Below are 18,643 nucleotides of genomic sequence, written 5' to 3' on the forward strand. Positions count from 1 at the left end.
TGAAAATCCTGTTCCTCAATACTCAGGACACACACACACACACACACACACACACACACACACACACATCCTTGTTCTGAGGGTAATTTTACACGGCCTCAGACAGTCCTTGTCCACACATTAACCTTACCAGTGGTAACCTTTCCATTTCTTGAAGTCCCTGTGGCTTCTTGAGTGCAAAATCCTGGTCTACTGCATCCGTGCCTATCACAGGGTTACACACTGAGCGGGAGCTCAAGGGACATTCACTGAGGGAATGAGTGACCGCCAGCCTGGCCGACTAGTCACTTCTCTGCACACCTCAGGCTTACAGCACACACGGCCGTTTTCATTCGCTTGACACACCCCTCTTCTAAGGATCTTTTTCCTCCTCCACCCAGTACATTCCACACGTCGACGGTCGGAATTGCAACGTGTCACTTCATTTGCTCCCACTCCTGCTTAACTAGTACTTCAGGTCCTCGACACCTTCCACTTCACCCAGACAGACCCCACAGCTTCTGAGCTGCCCAGCCGCCCCGCCGCCGCAGTCCTCGTGGGACCCGCCCCTCCCCAGGAAAGCTCAGGCCTCACCTCCCGCGCAGCTCTGCCAGCGGCACGCACTGGGGCCTGCGGCTCAGCAACGCCGGGCGCCCAAGGCCGCCGAGCCCTAGGGGTCCGTCGCGACTGCTGACCCGCAGCGCCGCCAGCTCCCGCCGCCTTCGTCGGTGCCACCTCGGTGCAGCCTAGGCGTTTCCGGGTTCCCGCGGTCCCGTCCTCCAAATGCTCCGGCTTCCGCCTCGGCCCGGGCAAACGCGGTTCCCGAGTCGGCTTTGGCGGCTCCAGCTCTGCACTTGTCAGCTTCGCTCCTAAGGAGATCGCGCCTGGGCTCCTCGGCTGGGAAACGCCGGTGCCGGTCTCCCGTCACTTGACTGCTGGGAGCACTGGCTCTTTTTAGACACCTCCTGGGGGTTCGAGTCAAACGGGATGATTTCTCCCCTTGACCTCTGCGGGACTGACCAGCTGCAGAGAATGCCACAGTGACAATCTGCTAGAGGAAGGGCAAAGTCCTTTAGGGCAAAGGACCTTGAGAGAGAGTGGGGAGAAGGATCTCGGAAGCTGCGAACCCGCTCCTAAAAATGTCGATGACATGAAAATATTATTAGCACCTGCGCCATTTATCAACCAGTACTCTGGAAAAAAAACTTGTTCAGTTGGAAATGACCCCTCTTCCACTCTGAGACCTTAAGGCTGAGAGGAGCCCAAAACGGTGCAACCAATGAACCTTAGTGCCATTAACCAGGAGATGGGGGAAAGCGGGGAAGTGGGGAGCTTGGACTGGAAGAACTCAGTTATGAGGGATTTACCCCTTCCTGGCTGCAATGATCCCATACACATTACTTTGGGGTTGGGGTGGAGGGAATGCTACATCCAAGCCCATCTATTTATTTGTTTATTTATCTATCTATTTATTATTGAGACAGTGCCTCACCAAGTTCCTCAGGCTACCTCGAACTTGTGAGCCCACTGCCTCATTTTCCGGAGTTCCACAGCAGCCTATTCTGGTGATGGACAGGCTGAAATTAATATTATGCCTTTCCAGTTAACACAATGCTGGTATAAATTAAGCTATGCCTCTTATATTGTAAATAATTTAAACTATGCTTACGGTTGGAAGGAGAGCAGAAAAATAAAGTAACTGTAAGAGTAGAATGATTGACCTTAAATTTTTGTGTAATATGATCTTAAGAAAATTTCTAGATGGTGGAATATCCCTGTTTTTTTTTTTTTTTTTTTTTTTTTTTTTTTTTTTTTTTTTGCTACTACAGATTGGACCCAGAAATGCTCTACCGATGAACTACATCCATTTTAATTTTTTATTTGGAGACAGGGTCTCACTAAATCACCCAAGTTTACCTCAAACTTACATTGCCTTGGCCTCAGCCTTCCCAGCTTTTGGGATTACAGACATGTGCCACCATTCCCTGCTACAAATTTTTTAAAGTATGTGTGTGTATGTGTATTTCCTTCCTTCCTTCCTTCCTTCCTTCCTTCCTTCCTTCCTTCCTTCCTTCCTTCCTTCCTTCCTTCCTTCCTTCCTTCCCTCCCTCCTTCCTTCCTTCCTTCCTTCCTTTCTTTTTTTTTTTTTTTCGTTCTTGGAATCCAACCTATGGCCTTCTGAATGCTAGACAGGCACTCTGCCACTGAGCTATACCCCCAACCAATTTTTTTGAAACTATGGTGTGCCTGGTATATAATAATAGCTAGGCACCATTCTATCTCTATCTCTGTACACATATACAGATATTCATTCAGAAAATAATAGGTACACAATAAATATGTGTGGATGTAGGGGGAAAGAAATATTAAAATATTTTAAATATAAACCTGCAAGAAAAAGATGCTTTATAATGTAAATACATTCTTTAGTATTGTTCCAGTTTGTTCAGAAAGCTTTAACATGATAAAAATGAGAAGTGGAAGCACTTGTAATCATGAAATAGTAACATATACTTTGCCACCTTGAATAGGCATGAAAGTGAAAATGATGAAAAATCTATACAGACAACACATGACTGGGATCCTAATTAGAATAAGATATATGCCATGTTTATATAAATATGTCATAATAAACTCTATCATTATGTGTAACTACAAAGAATAAGTAAGTAAATAAACAAATCTGGTTCACACATTAAAAAGTTAAACCAAATTAAAAAGATACAAAATCTAAATAATATAACTCAAAAATTAATAGCATGTGAATAAAAGCTGAATCCCACATGCCCATAAAAAAATAAATTGACATTGTCCAAAAACAACCTGCATCTTTAAAATTTAAATTTGAGTTTCTAACCATGTAATAAATTATTGTTTGAGCACTACATTTCTATGTAATTAATATATCTCAAAATTTTAAAAATTGACCTCAAGGGGCTGGGTTGTGGCTCAGTGGTAGAGCACTTGCCCAGCATGTGTGAGGCACTAGGTTCGATTCTTAGCACCGCATATAAATAAATAAATAAAAGGTCTGTCGACAACTAAAAATATATTTTTAAAAAATTGACTTAAAGTAAAGAAAATGAAATGGCTGATTTGGTTCTGAAACCAGTTAAATGATTTGTAACAAAGTAAAACATAAGCATGGCATGTTTTCCATCATCACCCATTTTCCTAACAGACAATGAAATGTAAGTGGGCAAATTTTTATTCACCAAAGTCTTGTGATCTATGGTATCAAATATAGAATATCCTTTTAACTGGATTGTTGAACACTGCCAGAGCCTATTATACATTTCTATTTCCCTATGGTTAATCTTTTGAAATCTAAGAGATGTTCAGGCCTGCCGTGCCTAGTAGGCTACATACACTAAATGCCTCAGTGCTCCCACTGAGCCTATTTTAGATAAAGCTAAGAAGAAGAAGAAAAAGCATTTAAATGCAAGTACCTGATAGCTCATTAGTGTTCCTTTTCAATTAACTTTCCTATTTTTTAAGAAGCATAATGTAACAATACAAAAAATGTGATCAAAACATATTCAAGAAAAAGCATATTATTTTAATAATGGATGAATAAATCAAGTGCAGTATAAAAAACATCTATACAGACAAAAGCAACAATGAAAATAGAATAGAAAGTAAAGATATGAGTCCTGTCTGGTATAGGAGGCATACCTATAGTCACAGCTCCTCGGGAGACTGAGGCAGGAGGATTACTTGAGCCCAGCAATTCTAAGTCAGGAAATCCTGGCAACAGAGCAAGACCCCATCTCAAAAAAAGAGGGATGAGGGGTGGTGGTAAAGCAGTTGCCTAGCATGAGCAAGGACCTGTGTTCAATCGCTAGCATCACACACATACAGACACACACACAATGAGCCCTAAAGTTGATGACCAAAAGCAAGTAATACTTTCATTAGCCTTCCCTAGGTTTACAATTTGTGTTCTAATAATGTGGAACTATTCTGTTTCCCTGTATACACCATTCATAATACCCATTCCCTTTCCTTTCCTCAAGCTTTTCACTAAAGGTATTTTTTGGCTATCTCATAGTTTTTATATGGGTTCCACTCAACTGCTGATTCTCTGCTCCAGTATCATCATCACAAACTTGAAGCATTTTCTTCTCTGTCTTGGGTTTAGTTAGTTTGTTTAATTTTTTTTTGTTTTGCTTTTGTACTGGAGACTAAACCCAGGGGTGTTCTTTCTACCACTGAGTTACACCAAGTTTGAGGGTCTCACTAAGTTGCACAGGCTGGCCTTGAACTTGTGATTTTCCTATCTCGGCCCCTTAAGTAGCTGGATTATAGAAATGTGCCACTGTATCCAGCTTGAAGCATTTTCTTGCCCCCTTCTTCCAAAGAGAAGTCCAAATCACTTCTCTTTGGTCCCATAGCAAGTTGGGGCATCCTGTGAATATCTAGATAATTTTACTTACTTCACTGTAACAGAATCACAATTCTTCTGTTTATAGTCCTCTTAAACCAACACTTTACTTGTGGTCAGTACTGTCCTAATAAGTTTTGGATATTATTCACATTCAGTGTCTAATACATAGAAACTCATTATGCATATTTCCTGAACTGAACTGAACTGAACTAGTTAATAAGGATGTCAAAGATAAGCCAGGCACTACAAAAGCTCACCAGGGCAAGAATGTTAAGGGAGCCTGAAATGCAAGTCTGAACATGCAATAGCTTAAGAAAATATCCAAGGCCTGAAGCTATTTTGATAATAACACTTCTATTAACTCCCACAATAGCAGTATGAAGTAAGCACTAATAACTGTATTTTATAGAAGAAATTGAGGTTTATAAACATGAAGAAATTTACTTAACTACACATAAATACAGAACACAGAAGGATAAGCTAGGGTTCAAACCCTTGTCTAAAGTCCATACTGTTTTTTTTTTTTTTTTTTTTTTTTTGCATTGTCATGCTGAGGATCAATTAGCTTTGTACAAAGTAGGCAAGTGCTCTACCACTGACTGAGTTATACCTCAGCCCCTTAAAGTCACAGGGAACAAACAAGAAATGAGTACAATATTCAGAAAAGTTGGCAGAAGAAAAAAAAAAGTAACAATTACCATAAGAAATATAGGTGAAGGACAGTGTTGACCACTTAGGATATTGGACCAAAGAATAGCTTTGACTTATTTAGTACAAGGTTTTTTTGTTTGTTTGTTTTTGTTTTGTTTTTGGTACTGAGGATTGAACCCAGGGGGGGATTCAACCACTGAGCAACATCCCAGCCCTTTTAAAATATTTTATTTAGAGACAAGGTGTCCCTGTGTTAAGTGCCTCCCTAAATTGCTAAGGCTGGCTTTGAACTCCATCTCCTAGTGACTCAGCCTCCCCAGTCCCTGGGATTATAGGCATATGTCACTGAACAAGGCTGTTTGTTTTTTGATACTGGGGATTGCATACAGGGTACTTTACAACTGAGTTATATCTCCAGCCTTTTTATTTTGTTTTTTTGAGACAGGGTCTTGCTAAGTTAGTACTTTTCTAATACTCGATTAGCAAAGGTGTTGATCAGTGCCCTACCCAGTAGCTATATAAGATCCTAGACTAGTACATTTAACTGACAACCCCTGTCATGTCCCCTCTTCCTCCACTTCATAGGAATGGAGAAGAATCTGGCTTTGCCAGCTGCAACCCTTGGAGCTAACATCCCTTGCTGTGATTAGCTGCAACAATAAAAACAGGCTTTCTCAACTGCAGTGGCCTGTAGTTTATGCAGGCCCCACCCACCTGCAGAATTAAGTTTCTTCTGAAACTCTGGTTTCAAAAGGAAGCAGTGGGCTGGGGATATAGCTCAGTTGGTAGAGTGTTTGCACAAGGGCCCTGGGTTCAATTTCCAGCACCACCTTAAAAAAAAAAAAAAACAAAAACAAGGATTAAGGTAGCCACAGGGTTCAGGAGGCTGAACTGGGAAGGAAGGCAGAGAGCCCAGAAAGCAATGGTCACTGCAGTTGGTCAGATAAGATTGTGAACCAGAACCAACAAATAAAAGTAATTTAGGGTGCAGAGCTGTCAGGGCAAGAAACTTATTCTAGGCTAGGATCCAGACTGATGGCAGTTTCAGAATGCCAGCTTGGAGTGAGCCATGTATAGTCTTTATGGGCAGGAGAAACTGCTGAGCTAAAGTCCAGGAACAGAGGATCAGAGGTTCATTGTTCTGGTGATTTTCCTAGGCTTCTACTTTTATGGTTCAGGTGAAGGGTTTGCTTCTTACAGTGGTTCGGTTTTTCTGATAGAGGTTTGATATGCCCATGCATCCATGTACTAGTTATTTAATTCAGTAAATTTACAGGTGATTATTTTTATTAGCATGGTTAATTTATTTATCAGTTTGTGCTGTTCAGATGGTGGTTGTTGATTGTACAAACAAGGTGCAATCATTTTATCTCAGCACTTATACTCAAATTGGAGAAACTCATGGCAAACTGCTGCTTTATCAATGGAGTAAATTGGGGTCAGGATCAGCCTGAAAACTGCACCCTAAACAACTTTTATTCATTGATCTGAGTCACTTTGTGATGTGACTCAGATCAGAGCACAGCTTGCTTTTTGGGGGGAGTGGGGATGTGTGTATACTGGGGATTGAACTCAGGAGCACTTGGCCACTGAGCCACATCCCCAGCCCTATTTTGTATTTAATTAGAGACAGAGTCTCACTGAGTTGCTTAGGCCCATACCGCTGGAATTACAGGTATGCACCACTGTGCTTCGCTACTGCCTAGGACCAGCTCAAATCATATCTAATACATGTGACACTGCAAGCATTATGCACACAAAGTCTCAATATCTTTGGGCAGAGAAAAGGACTTATGGACTTCAATGGCTTAAAGTCAGAGGTTACTAGAAGACCCAAAAGGAAAAAAAAAAAGAAAAGAAAACAAAAGACTATGGTAATATACATTTTTAAACATTTATTATATTTTTAGGTGTAGATGGACACAACACAATGCCTTTATTTTTATGTGGTGCTGAGGATCGAACCTGGGTCCCGCCCGTGCTAGGCGAGCGCTCTACCACTGAGCCACAATCCCAGCCCGGTAATATACATTTTTAGAGGATTTCTGTCCAAAATGGTCAAAATACAACAACAACAACAACAACAACAAAAATTCAATGCTTACAGAATTAGGCTTCAGGTCTCCAGGAATCGCTTTATCACAGATTTTGTTCATATACATTATAGTTATTAAAAGTATTGAGTTAATATTACAGCTCAAGAGCAGGAAAAACCAGTTCCTTGTTTTAAGACACCAAATTAGTCCAATCTGGATCATTCTGGTTGGTTCTTCAGGGGAAAGAACCTATTTGTGAGGGCACTGCAACTGGAAGTGGGCGGGCAACACTAAGAGCCAAGCAAGTCTGCATCTCTCTGGCCAGGAAAATGTGTCCCGAGTCCTGCAGCAATTTTATATGGAATGTACCCTGCAGCGTTTTATCTGGATTGCACTCTGCACAGTTCCTTTTGAGCCATCAGCCCAGTGTTTAGTTTGCAGCTTTCAGGCATGGTCTGACTCTAGAAGTTGTTGGGAAGTCTCTCCAGGGCCACAGCTCACCAGGGAGAAGTTCAGCCCACTCTGAGGAACATTGTTGTCAGGTTGGAAATTACTTCAGCATGAGGAAGTCTGCATGGGATCCAGGGGACAGGTATGTTGACTTGATCCAAGGCTCCTGTGACTCTCCCCAGAGCTGGACCAGGCCCAGGGCCCCAGACTGTGGGAGGCCATCCATGCACATGATTGAGTTACCTCACTGGCTGGGTAAGAGGCGCTCAGACACTTCTTTGTGTTAAGAGCTTTCCCCACCCTTTCTTGGGTCCGAGGGCTTATCCATGGTGGGAGAGACTTCCCAGCAACTCCTAGTCAGACCATGCCTGAAAGTTACAAACCAAACACTGGGCTGATGGCTCAAAAGGAACCCTGCAGGATGCAATCCAGATAAAATGCCACAGCCCCTGAAGATCCAATCATCTCACCTGACCTTGGGACACTGCCCCCCTTAATGTTCATTGGATGGGATTTTCCCCAGAATGTGTTGTTTCCCAATAAAAGTTCACTCCCTGGCGTGTTTCTCTCTCTCTCTCTCTCTCTCTCTCTCTCTCTCTCTCTCTCTCTCTCTCTCTCTCTCGCCTCTTCAGTAAACCTTGCTACTTTAATAGGTAGCTGGAGGCTGAAGGTATGAGAAGCCCTCCTGGAGCTGGTTTAAAGGTAATTAGAGTCTGTGTCTTTAATTTAAAGTCCCTTAGGATTTCCCACATAGCCGAACCTTCACATATAAAGTCTGTGCTGACCTCCCACTAAATCAGACCTTGCAGTCTAAGGTTCATGAGGGCATGGGTCACAGGACATGGAGGGAGCCGAAAAGTTACCTGGGTTATCTCCCTCTCCTTACACACTTGTAGTTTTGTGTTATTTCTGTTTTATTTATTTTGTTTGTTTTGTTTGTTTTTGTTTTTTGCCTTTTTAAAGAATAATTCTGGGCTAGGGATGTGGCTCAAGCGGTAGCTCGCTCGCCTGGCATGCGTGCGGCCCGGGTTCGATCCTCAGCACCACATACAAACAAAGATGTTGTGTCCGCTGAGAACTAAAAAATAAATATTAAAAATTCTCTCTCTCTCTCTCTCTCTCTCTCTCTCTCAAAAAAAAAAAAAAAGAATAATTCTACCATTACCTATATTAACTGTAACCCACTCTCAGGCTGAAGGAATCTAGAGGTGTATATCATGTTTCTTTACTCTGATTCACCTCCAGCCTTCCAAGTGCTGCACCCGGGCGCCCCTCCCCCATCTTGCTGAGCTGGGAACCGCTAGGAAAGTATCTGTCAGCTCATCCTTCTCAGACACCAGGGCTGTTCAAAGGGAGTCAGCTGGCAGAGGCTGTAGTGACTCAGAAAGGCCAACTCCAAGTCCACATGCCCCACTCTCTCTCTCACCCCACAGGATGAGCCCACCACCAGAATGGACCCCCAGGAGCACCACATGCTGTGGAACACCATCGTGAGCATCCTCAGAGAAGGGAGAGCCATGGTCCTCACCTCTCACAGCCAAGAGATGCCCAGGGTGGGGAAGGTGGGTGGGAGTCCCTGCCTACTGCCTCACCTCCTCTCTCCTGTACCACAGCATGGAGGAGTGTGAGGCGCTGTGTACCCGGCTGGCCATCATGGTGAAGGGCACCTTTTAGTGTCTGGGCACCATTCAGCACCTCAAGTACAAGTAAGCAGGCCTGGTGTGTGTGGGGGTCCTTTTTGCTACCTTTTTTGGGGGTTGAACCAGGCCCTGTGTTCTCTGTGGATGCTTGGGAGGATCCTGCTGCCCCTCATCCCACCTGCTAATGGTAGCAGAAAGCATTGTGCTGATAAGAAGTTCCTCTTTATTGGGCTAATTGATTGTGGTTAAAACACTGATTCAATGTCACCTCACTTATCCTGACAGATCCAAGACCTCCCTGTCCTATTTCATGACAGTCCACAACCAATATAAAAATGATTAGGAGACCAAACAACTTGGAAACCAAATTTCTTCTCTAGAATAACATGTGGTTATTTTTCAAACCAAAGTTTGAAAAATAACCACATGTTACAATAAGAAACTAAGGATGCCAGTACTCTTGAGTAGAATTATCCTGTGCTCATAAATTGTTGTAAATAATTCCTTATTTACAGTTTGTGTGCTGAAGCTAACAACCAGTTAAAACAAGATTATCATAATATTGCCAGGTTCCCTTGCATTCTGACATGCCTTCTAACCTGGGAAAGAGTGGGTTTATAGTTGTGGATTTTATTTAACACACTTAGCAAGAGCCCAGAATCTAAAGCCATGAGCTAGGGACATCACCTTACCTATGCTGATGTGCTTAATCTTAAGGATCTGTGAAAGTGTATTTCAGTGAAAACATTCAGGCAGAAAGGTCTAGTAGATGAACTACATTTGGCAAATGGATATTTGACCCTGATTTCTTGAGCAATTACAGTCTCCAAGCTGGATATTTATGGGGACACCAGCATGTGTCAGCAATTCCTTGTGCCCAACTGCTGAGGGATGATCCCCTACTCCTTTGCCTCTCATTCCTCAAGATCTCCATGATTGAGGAGATGAGGAGGCATGTCCCCATGTGGAGGGACATCAATTCTCTGGAGCTGAAAGATGGATAGAGAATGGCCCTAGGTCAAGGAGGGAGCTTACAGTGATAATGAACATCATACACCCTGACCTAGCCATGTATACATGCCAGATGGCCATAAGCATACTCTCTGCTTCATCCTTCATCCTCCCTGTGAAAGTAACCAGCAACCTGGTGAAGGGAGGAAGGAGGCACCAATGGCCCTGTTTCTGGAAACTTCCTCAGGGAAGTGCTGTCTTCCCAGGCCTTTGCTTCCCCATGGCTGGTGTCCTGAAGGCCAGACAGCCCTTGCCACCCCATTCAGAATGCACTGGTCACATGTCTTTATGGTTGGGCCTGGGATCTCCACAGGGCTACAACCACCTTTGACTTCAGAAAGTACATCTGTGCCACTTTACCACACATATTCAGACCTTTAAAAACTGGTACCAAAAGGTTTCTCCAAGGACTACTACATTTTTTTTTCTCCTAGTTTTAAACATGCACAGATGGCCAATGGTGTGGGCCTAACCCCAGTGAGCAGGATGAGTCTACTCCTTATTTTGTGATTGCCTTTGACCCATCCACTGACAGGCCTGAACTGCACTGTGCATCCCTTAGGTTTGGAGATGGCTACATTATCACAATGAAAATCAAATCCCCAAAGGATGACTTGTGTCCTGACCTGAATCAGGTGGAACAGTTCTTCCAGGGGACTCCCCTGGCAGTGTGCAGAGGGAGAGGCATTACAACATGCTCCAGTTCCAGGTCTCTTCCTCCTCCCTGGCCAGGATCTTCCAGCTGCTCCTCTCCCACAAGGACAGCCTGTTGATCGAGGAATACTCAGTCACACAGACCACAGTGAATCAGGCAAGTCCACCCCAGTGTACCAGGCACAGGAGAGAAGACTGTGCAAAGACAAATGTGCCAGAATGCCAACATGGGCTGCAGTTGACACAAGAGGCAGGCATGACATTCCCGATTTTAACACACTCTTGTCTCTGTCCATTAGGATAAATCTTGATAAATCAGAAATTGTTTTCTAACAATGTTACTCATCATCCAACTTCACTGACTTTGTTTTTCAGATTGTTTTTCCTTTACATGTTATTTTTTCTTGTTGTGTTTGGTGGTGGCTTTTTTCTTTTCAAATCAACTTTGTTGTTATATAATTTGCATACAATAAAACAAACCTATTTTAAGTGCACATTTTGGTGAGTTTTGATAAATATGTTCCATGTGTATTTTTACAATGTAACCACACTTTTTATTGTGGTAAAAAATGTTTGTGTAAAATATATACAATTTACCACTTTACCATTTCTAAGTGTGAAGTTCAAGAGTGTTAACTACCATCACCACCACCCATCTTCAAAGCTCTTTTCATCTTGCAAAACTGTAACTGTGTCCATTAAACTGTACTGTTCCATTTCCTCCTCCACTCTGCTGCTTCCACTAGCAAATATCATTCTTCTTTCTGTTTTCTTTGAAACTGGCTATTCTGTGTACCTCACAGAAGTGGAATCATGCAAAATTTGTCCTTTTGGGACTGGCCTATTTCATTAAGCATAATGTTCTCATGGCCCATCCACGTTGTAGCATGTGTCAGAATTTCCTTCCTTTTTAAGACTGAATAATAATCCATTGGGTTTAGATGCCACATTTTGCTTATCCTTCTATTAATTCATCAGTGGACATCTGGGTTTTTTGGTGTTATTTTTAAAAAATGTGTTATTGTTCTTTACTAAACACCCTCAAAGATAATTCAACAAAGACAGTAGAAATAGGCAAGTTACCCTTTACTCCTTGAAGACGAACTGGCTTACCTGCCCACCTGTACCTTCTTATCAGCCTTGAGCAGGTGAAGGCCAAACTGGATTCCTTAGGCAGGAGTTGTGGCCACAATGTACATTAAATGAAGATCAGAAAAGAGTCAAGTACCTTTTCTTAGTTCCTTCTTTAACAGATTAGGAAGGTGCTATCTGAGAATTTGCCTTGCCTTGGTTACTCCAATATCTGTACCCAAAGTCCTTTGAAACTTCTAGCAGGAACTTCCTTGGCTTGGCTCGGGGATCTAAGATGCAAGCTCTGTCTAGGGCACCAGTGGCTGGGTTTGTGTGCGTGTACCAGCCTCCCCTGGTCAGGGCACCAGTCACCCCAATAGGGCTGTATGTTAATTGGAAAATACAGAGTTAAGTGGGTAGGTTGGTGTAGGGTGCTGTTTTTCTGGAGACATCTACTTATTCTCGCTCTTCTTTTGACTCCAGGCGTTTGTGAACTTTGCTGTACAGCAGACAGAACCTCATGGACCTTCCTTTGCATCCTTGAGCTGCTGGAGCCAGCTCAATAATTTTAAGTACACATTTTAAGTGCACATTTTGGTGAGCCAAAGTACTGCTGCCCTTTCTCAGTCCACTGCTTGAGGCAGATCTTGTGCTCCCAGGCCCCGTTGGCCCACTGTGCCTGAGGTGCCCCAAGGCTCACACATACCTCCTGCTGAGAGCTCCACTCATACCATGCCCCTACCGCATCCTTGCTACATCCCCACCACTTTGCGCTGAAGGTCTTGTTGTTCCTGTTGTAATCTGGAAACCATTTGGATAGTTCGGAAGAACATTTTTTTTGATCTATCTATCTATTTATTTTTGGTACTGGGGATTGAATTCAGGGGCACTCAACCACTAAGCCACATACTCAGCCCTATTTTGTATTTTATTTAGCGCAGGGTCTCACTGAGTTGCTAAGTGCCTCGCCATCGCTGAGGCTGGCTTTGAATTTGTGATTCTCTTTCCTCAGCCTCCAAAGCTGCTGGGATTACAGGCATGTGCCATTGTACCCAGCATTTTTATTTATTTTTATATTATTATTATTATTCCAGGGATTGAACCCTTAAAGCTTGACCCACATCCCCAGCTCTTTTTATTCTTTGTTTTTAGACAGGGTCTCACTACGCTGCTTAAAGCCTCACTAAATTGCTGAGTGGTAGCTTCAAACCTTCAATCATCCTACCTCAGTCTTCCCAGCTGCTGGAATTGCAGGCATGCACCATCACGCCCTACTGGGAGAGCATTTTGTATTTGTGTGTGTGGTGCTGGTGATTGAACCCAGGGCCTTGTGTATGCAAGGCAAGCACTCTACTAACAGCTATATCCTCAGCCCTAGAAGAAAAAAAAAAATTTTTTTTTAAAGAGAGAGTGAGAGAGGAGAGAGAGAGAGAGAGAGAGAGAGAGAGAGAGAGAGAGAGAATTTTTTTAATATTTATTTTTTAGTTCTCGGTGGACACAACATCTTTGTTGGTATGTGGTGCTGAGGATCGAACCCGGGCCGCACGCATGCCAGGCGAGCACGCTACCGCTTGAGCCACATCCCCAGCCCGAAAAAAAAATTTTTTTAGAATAACTTTCCCATGTGTTTTTGCTTACAACAAAAAGACCTTTGATTTTAGAAGTAAGAAGCATGGAAGATAGGAGAGAATATGAAAATATTTTGGCTGTTGGGATACTTGATATCTGCATCTGGTCATGCATTGGAATTTCAAAGGAAGGGAGTGAACCAGCATCTGTTTCAATGGTGGGCACATTTGGTTAGATCAAGGGCCATGTCTGTTTTAGGAAGACGGCTCTTTGTTCTTTTTTTTATTATTGGTTCTTCAAAACATCACAAAGCTCATGACATATCATCTTTCATACATTTGATTCAAGTGAGTTATGAACTCTCATTTTTACCCTAAATACAAATTGCAGAATCACATCAGTTACACATTCACAATTTTTACATAATGCCATATTAGTGACTGTTGTATTCTGCTGCCTTTCCTATCCCCTACTCTCCCCCCTCCCCTCCCCTCCCATCTTCTCTCTCTACCTCATCTGCTGTTGTTCAGTTCTCTCCCTTGTTCCCCCCCCCTTTCCCCTCACAACCTCTTATATGTAATTTTGTGTAACATTGAGGGTCTCCTACCATTTCCATATGCTTTCCCTTCTCTCTCCCTTTTTCTCCCCCCACTCGTCTCTGTTTAATGTTAATCTTTTCCTCATGCTCTTCCTCCCTGTTCTGTTCTTAGTTGCTCTCTTTATATCAAAGAAGACATTTGGCATCTGTTTTTTAAGGATTGGCTAGCTTCGCTTAGCATAATCTGTTCTAATGGCATCCATTTCTCTGCAAATTCTATGATTTTGTCATTTTTTAGTGCTGCGTAATACTCCATTGTGTATAGATGCCACATTTTTTTATCCATTCATCTATTGAAGGGCATCTATGTTGGTTCCACAGTCTAGCTATTGTGAATTGTGCCGCTATGATCATTGATGTGGCAGTATCCCTATAGTACGCTCTTTTAAGATCCTCAGGGAATAGTCCGAGAAGGGCGATAGCTGGGTCAAATGGTGGTTCCATTCCCAGCTTTCCCAGGAATCTCCATACTGCTTTCCAAATTGGCCGAACCAATTTGCAGTCCCACCAGCAGTGTACAAGTGTACCCTTTTCCCCACATCCTCGCCAACACTTATTGTTGTTTGACTTCATAATGGCTGCCAATCTTACTGGAGTGAGATGGTACCTTAGGGTGGTTTTGATTTGCATTTCTCTGACTGCTAGAGATGGTGAGCATTTTTTCATGTACTTGCTGATTGATTGTATGTCCTCCTCTGAGAAGTGTCTGTTCAGGTCCTTGGCCCATTTGTTGATTGGGTTATTTGTTATCTTATTGTTTAATTTTTTGAGTTCTTTGTATATTCTGGATATTAGGGCGCTATCTGAAGTGTGAGGGGTAAAAATTTGTTCCCAGGATGTAGGCTCTCTATTTACCTCTCTTATTGTTTCTCTTGCTGAGAAAAAACTTTTTAGTTTAAGTAAGTCCCATTTGTTTATTCTTGTTATTAACTCTTGGGCTATGGGCATCTTATTAAGGAATTTGGAGCCCGACCCCATAGTATGTAGATCGTAGCCAACTTTTTCTTCTATCAGACGCAGTGTCTCTGATTTGATACCTAGGTCCTTGATCCATTTTGAGTTAACTTTTGTGCATGGCGAGAGAAAGGGATTCAGTTTCATTTTGTTGCATATGGATTTCCAATTTGCCCAGCACCATTTTTTGAAGATGCTACCTCCATTGCATGCTTTTAGCCCCTTTATCAAATATAAGAAAGTTGTACTTTTGTGGATTGGTTTCTGTGTCCTCTATTCTGTACCATTGGTCCACCTGCCTGTTTTGGTACCAGTACCACGCTGTTTTTGTTACTATTGCTTTGTAGTACAGTGTGAACTCTGGTATTGCTATACCTCCAGATTCACACTTCCTGCTTAGAATTGCTTTTGCTATTCTGGGTCTTTTGTTTTTCCATATGAATTTCATGATTGCTTTATCTATTTCTACAAGAAATGCTGTTGGGATTTTGATTGGCATTGCATTAAACCTGTAGAGAACTTTGGGTAATATCGCCATTTTGATGATGTTAGTTCTGCCTATCCATGAACAGGGTACATCTTTCCATCTTCTAAGATCTTCTTCTATCTCTCTCTTTAGGGTTCTGTAGTTTTCATTGTATAAGTCTTTCACCTCTTTTGTTAGGTTGATTTCCAAGTATCTTATTTTCTTTGAGGATATTGTGAATGGAGTGGTTTTCCTCATTTCCATTTCAGAAGTTTTGTTGCTGATATACAGGAATGCCTTTGATTTATGCATGTTGATTTTATATCCTGCCACTTTGCTGAATTCATTTATTAACTCTAGCAGTTTCTTTGTAGACTCTTTTGGGTCTGTTAAATATATTATCATGTCATCCACAAATAGCGATAATTTAAGTTCTTCTTTTCCTATTTTTATGCCTTTAATTTCTTTTGTCTGTCTAATTGCTCTGGCTAGTATTTTGCCGCAGTCTTGGCTGGGCACAGAATCACGAGCCACTCAAGCAGGAACAAAACTTTATTTTGAAAAAGCCGCCAACACTCTCAGTGCCAGCAAGCCAAAAACCGGTCCTCCCACGCGGGCTTCTGACCGGAACCGCGCGTCTCCCGGAACCGCCGGTCTCCTGGGACCTCCTCCGGAATTCCCTCCTACTATCCTTCCCCAACCAATGGGAACTCTCCATGAGTCCCCGTAACATGAGTCCGGTAGTAGGCCAAGGTGAACAGCGGGAGTCCAATTTCCATATGAATGTAAATCTTAGCATAATCAAATCTCAGTGGCTAGCTGGCCGTCACTTTACAACCAAAGGTGCCATACATCGTATTATTTGCTTGTGGCTCCTAGCATCTGCCCCCTTCTGTTTAATTAAACAACAAGCAATGTGGCTAGGGACCATGCCTGGTAGGTTGTCCAATTTAACATATGGTTCTTACCCATCATGGGAGAACTGACCTTTAGGCGTCAGCTTCCTGTCTTAGGTTGAATCCACTGTAATCAGAGCAACCCGTCACTGACTACCGGTCCAGCATTCAGCCATGCTTGTGGATAGGCCTATGCACCAGTGGGGGGGTGAGGTTCTTGCCTCACCTCTGTTGGCCCCCAAATTTTGCCTTGGTGCCAGTGGGGGGGTGAGGTTCTTTGCCTCACCTCTGTTGGCCCCCAAATTTTAGACCATCACTAGTAGAAGGGAGGAGGATACAGAAATGCCACGACACCAAGCCAATTGATGGCTCCTTTGGAAAAATTGCGTCACTGGTGACACCATCAGCAAAGATATGCCAGCATTACCACAATAAACATGGGGTGAGCTGGCAAGGAAATTACATCACTGGTGACACCATCAGCAAAGATATGCCAGCAGTACCACAATTCGGTGCACCAGATGATATTTCACAATGTATGCAACTGATATATAGTCCAGGCAAGTTCTGCAAGCAGTTCAAATTGGAGGAGTCTATCAATATGTCCATTTCCTCCCAAAGTAAATCAAGTCCTTGATAGCATTACTTGTTGAGTTATATTCATTGATGCATCAGTTTATACAGTTTACTGTGATTGCTATCATAGAAGCTGTAGTTTGGTTTTATCTCAGTCTTCACTGGAATTGGGATGGAGATGGAAATTCTGGCAATGATGCTAAAGAGACATTATCCTGAACAGAATTATTAAATATAATAAAAAGGAAAGGTGAACGTAAACAAACAGATCTGTTAAACTCCTTTAAAAACAATCCTTAACAGCTGTTTACCAAATTTAAATTAGCAAACAAACAGATCTGTTAACCATCTTTAAAAACAATCATTAACACCTAATTTAAATTAAACCATATAAATCACGTGAATAAAGAAAAAATTCGGATCCATTTTTTCATGAGCGCTCCTCATATAAGAAATATGGACATACACACATACAGACATACAACACAAAACAGAAGTGTGCACACAACATACAACACATAAGACAATAGTAAATAAAGGCCTTGTAACTATACCTAGGTGAAATCTCCATTGCAATGTTTAAAAACTCCACAGTCAAAAAATAAAACACAGTCAAAAAATAAAACTGATCAGAAAAACATTAACCTAGGTTTGTATGAGCTCAAAAAATAAATAAATAAATAAAATAAAATAGAACTTTATGATGTGGGAAAAATGCAATAATAAAATAGATATTGAAAAAAAAAAACACCTTGGTTAATCACTGTCGCAGATGTAAGAATAGCCAAGCTGGAGCTCTGGATGTCAGCTGTTATGGATTTGAGTCAAATCATCTTCTTTTTCTGTAGAAATTGTTTTAGTTAATCTCTCTGGAATCCAAATCGGTTGCTGTTCATCCTGTGGGAAAACACAGACAGCGCCCCGATTCCAGACTATCACTGGATCCGGGCCTTTCCATTGTCCTGTTAGAATATCTTTCCAAAGTACCTTAGGCTTATGTACATTTTTGGGGTACAAATGTCTTTCCACAGCACTAAGTCCCGATGAATCTAAATTTAAAAAGTTTAGAGTAAAAAGGGTTATTTTAAGTTTATCTTTGGGGGATATATACCCCTTTCCAATTCCCTCCTTTTGTTTTAATAAGTACATTTTAATAGTTTGATGAGCTCTTTCAACTATGCCTTGTCCTTGTGGATTGTATGGAATTCCTGTTATGTGAGTAATACCAAATGATGAGCAAAATTGTTTAAAAGAGGTGGAAGTATAACCAGGACCGTTGTCCGTTTTTAACTGTTTTGGAACGCCCACAGTGGCAAAATTTTGTAAGCAATGAGCTATAACATCTTTAGTTTTTTCTCCGGCATGAAGGGAGCCCATCAAAAATCCGGAAGAGGTATCAACTGTAACATGTAAATATTTTAATTTTCCAAATTCTGGCAAGTGTGTGACGTCCATCTGCCAAATATGGTTAGGTATCAGTCCTCTAGGATTGACTCCAAGATTAACTTGTGGTAAAAATGTCACACAATTTTGACATTGTTTTATTATATGTCTGGCTTGTTCTTTAGTTATTTTAAAACGCTTTTGTAAAGTATTAGCATTGACATGGAACCTTTTATGAAAATTTATAGCTTCTTCTATTGTGGAGAAAATATGTATGTCATGTGTAGATTTATCTGCTAGTTCATTGCCCATACTAAGGGCT

At 41.9% G+C, this 18,643-nt stretch overlaps 1 protein-coding gene across 4 annotated transcripts in view; it reads right to left on the reverse strand.

Moving 5' to 3' along the window:
• SLC35A3 (solute carrier family 35 member A3) overlaps positions 1–18,643 on the reverse strand; it is a gene marked incomplete at its 3' end in the record, with an annotated part of 131,451 nt that overhangs the window by 41,158 nt on the left and 71,650 nt on the right. For 2 of the 4 annotated variants that reach the window (XM_081308877.1, XM_081308879.1), the window contains exon 1: positions 574–701. The exons of 1 other annotated variant lie outside the window; for it this stretch is intronic. Of the gene's footprint in view, positions 1–573; positions 837–18,643 lie in introns of those variants that run through there. One more of the 4 variants, XM_081308880.1, reaches the window with a different exon arrangement.

Source organism: Spermophilus citellus, assembly GCF_964194105.1.
Source record: "Spermophilus citellus genome assembly, chromosome: 9".
Lineage (NCBI taxonomy): Eukaryota > Metazoa > Chordata > Mammalia > Rodentia > Sciuridae > Spermophilus > Spermophilus citellus.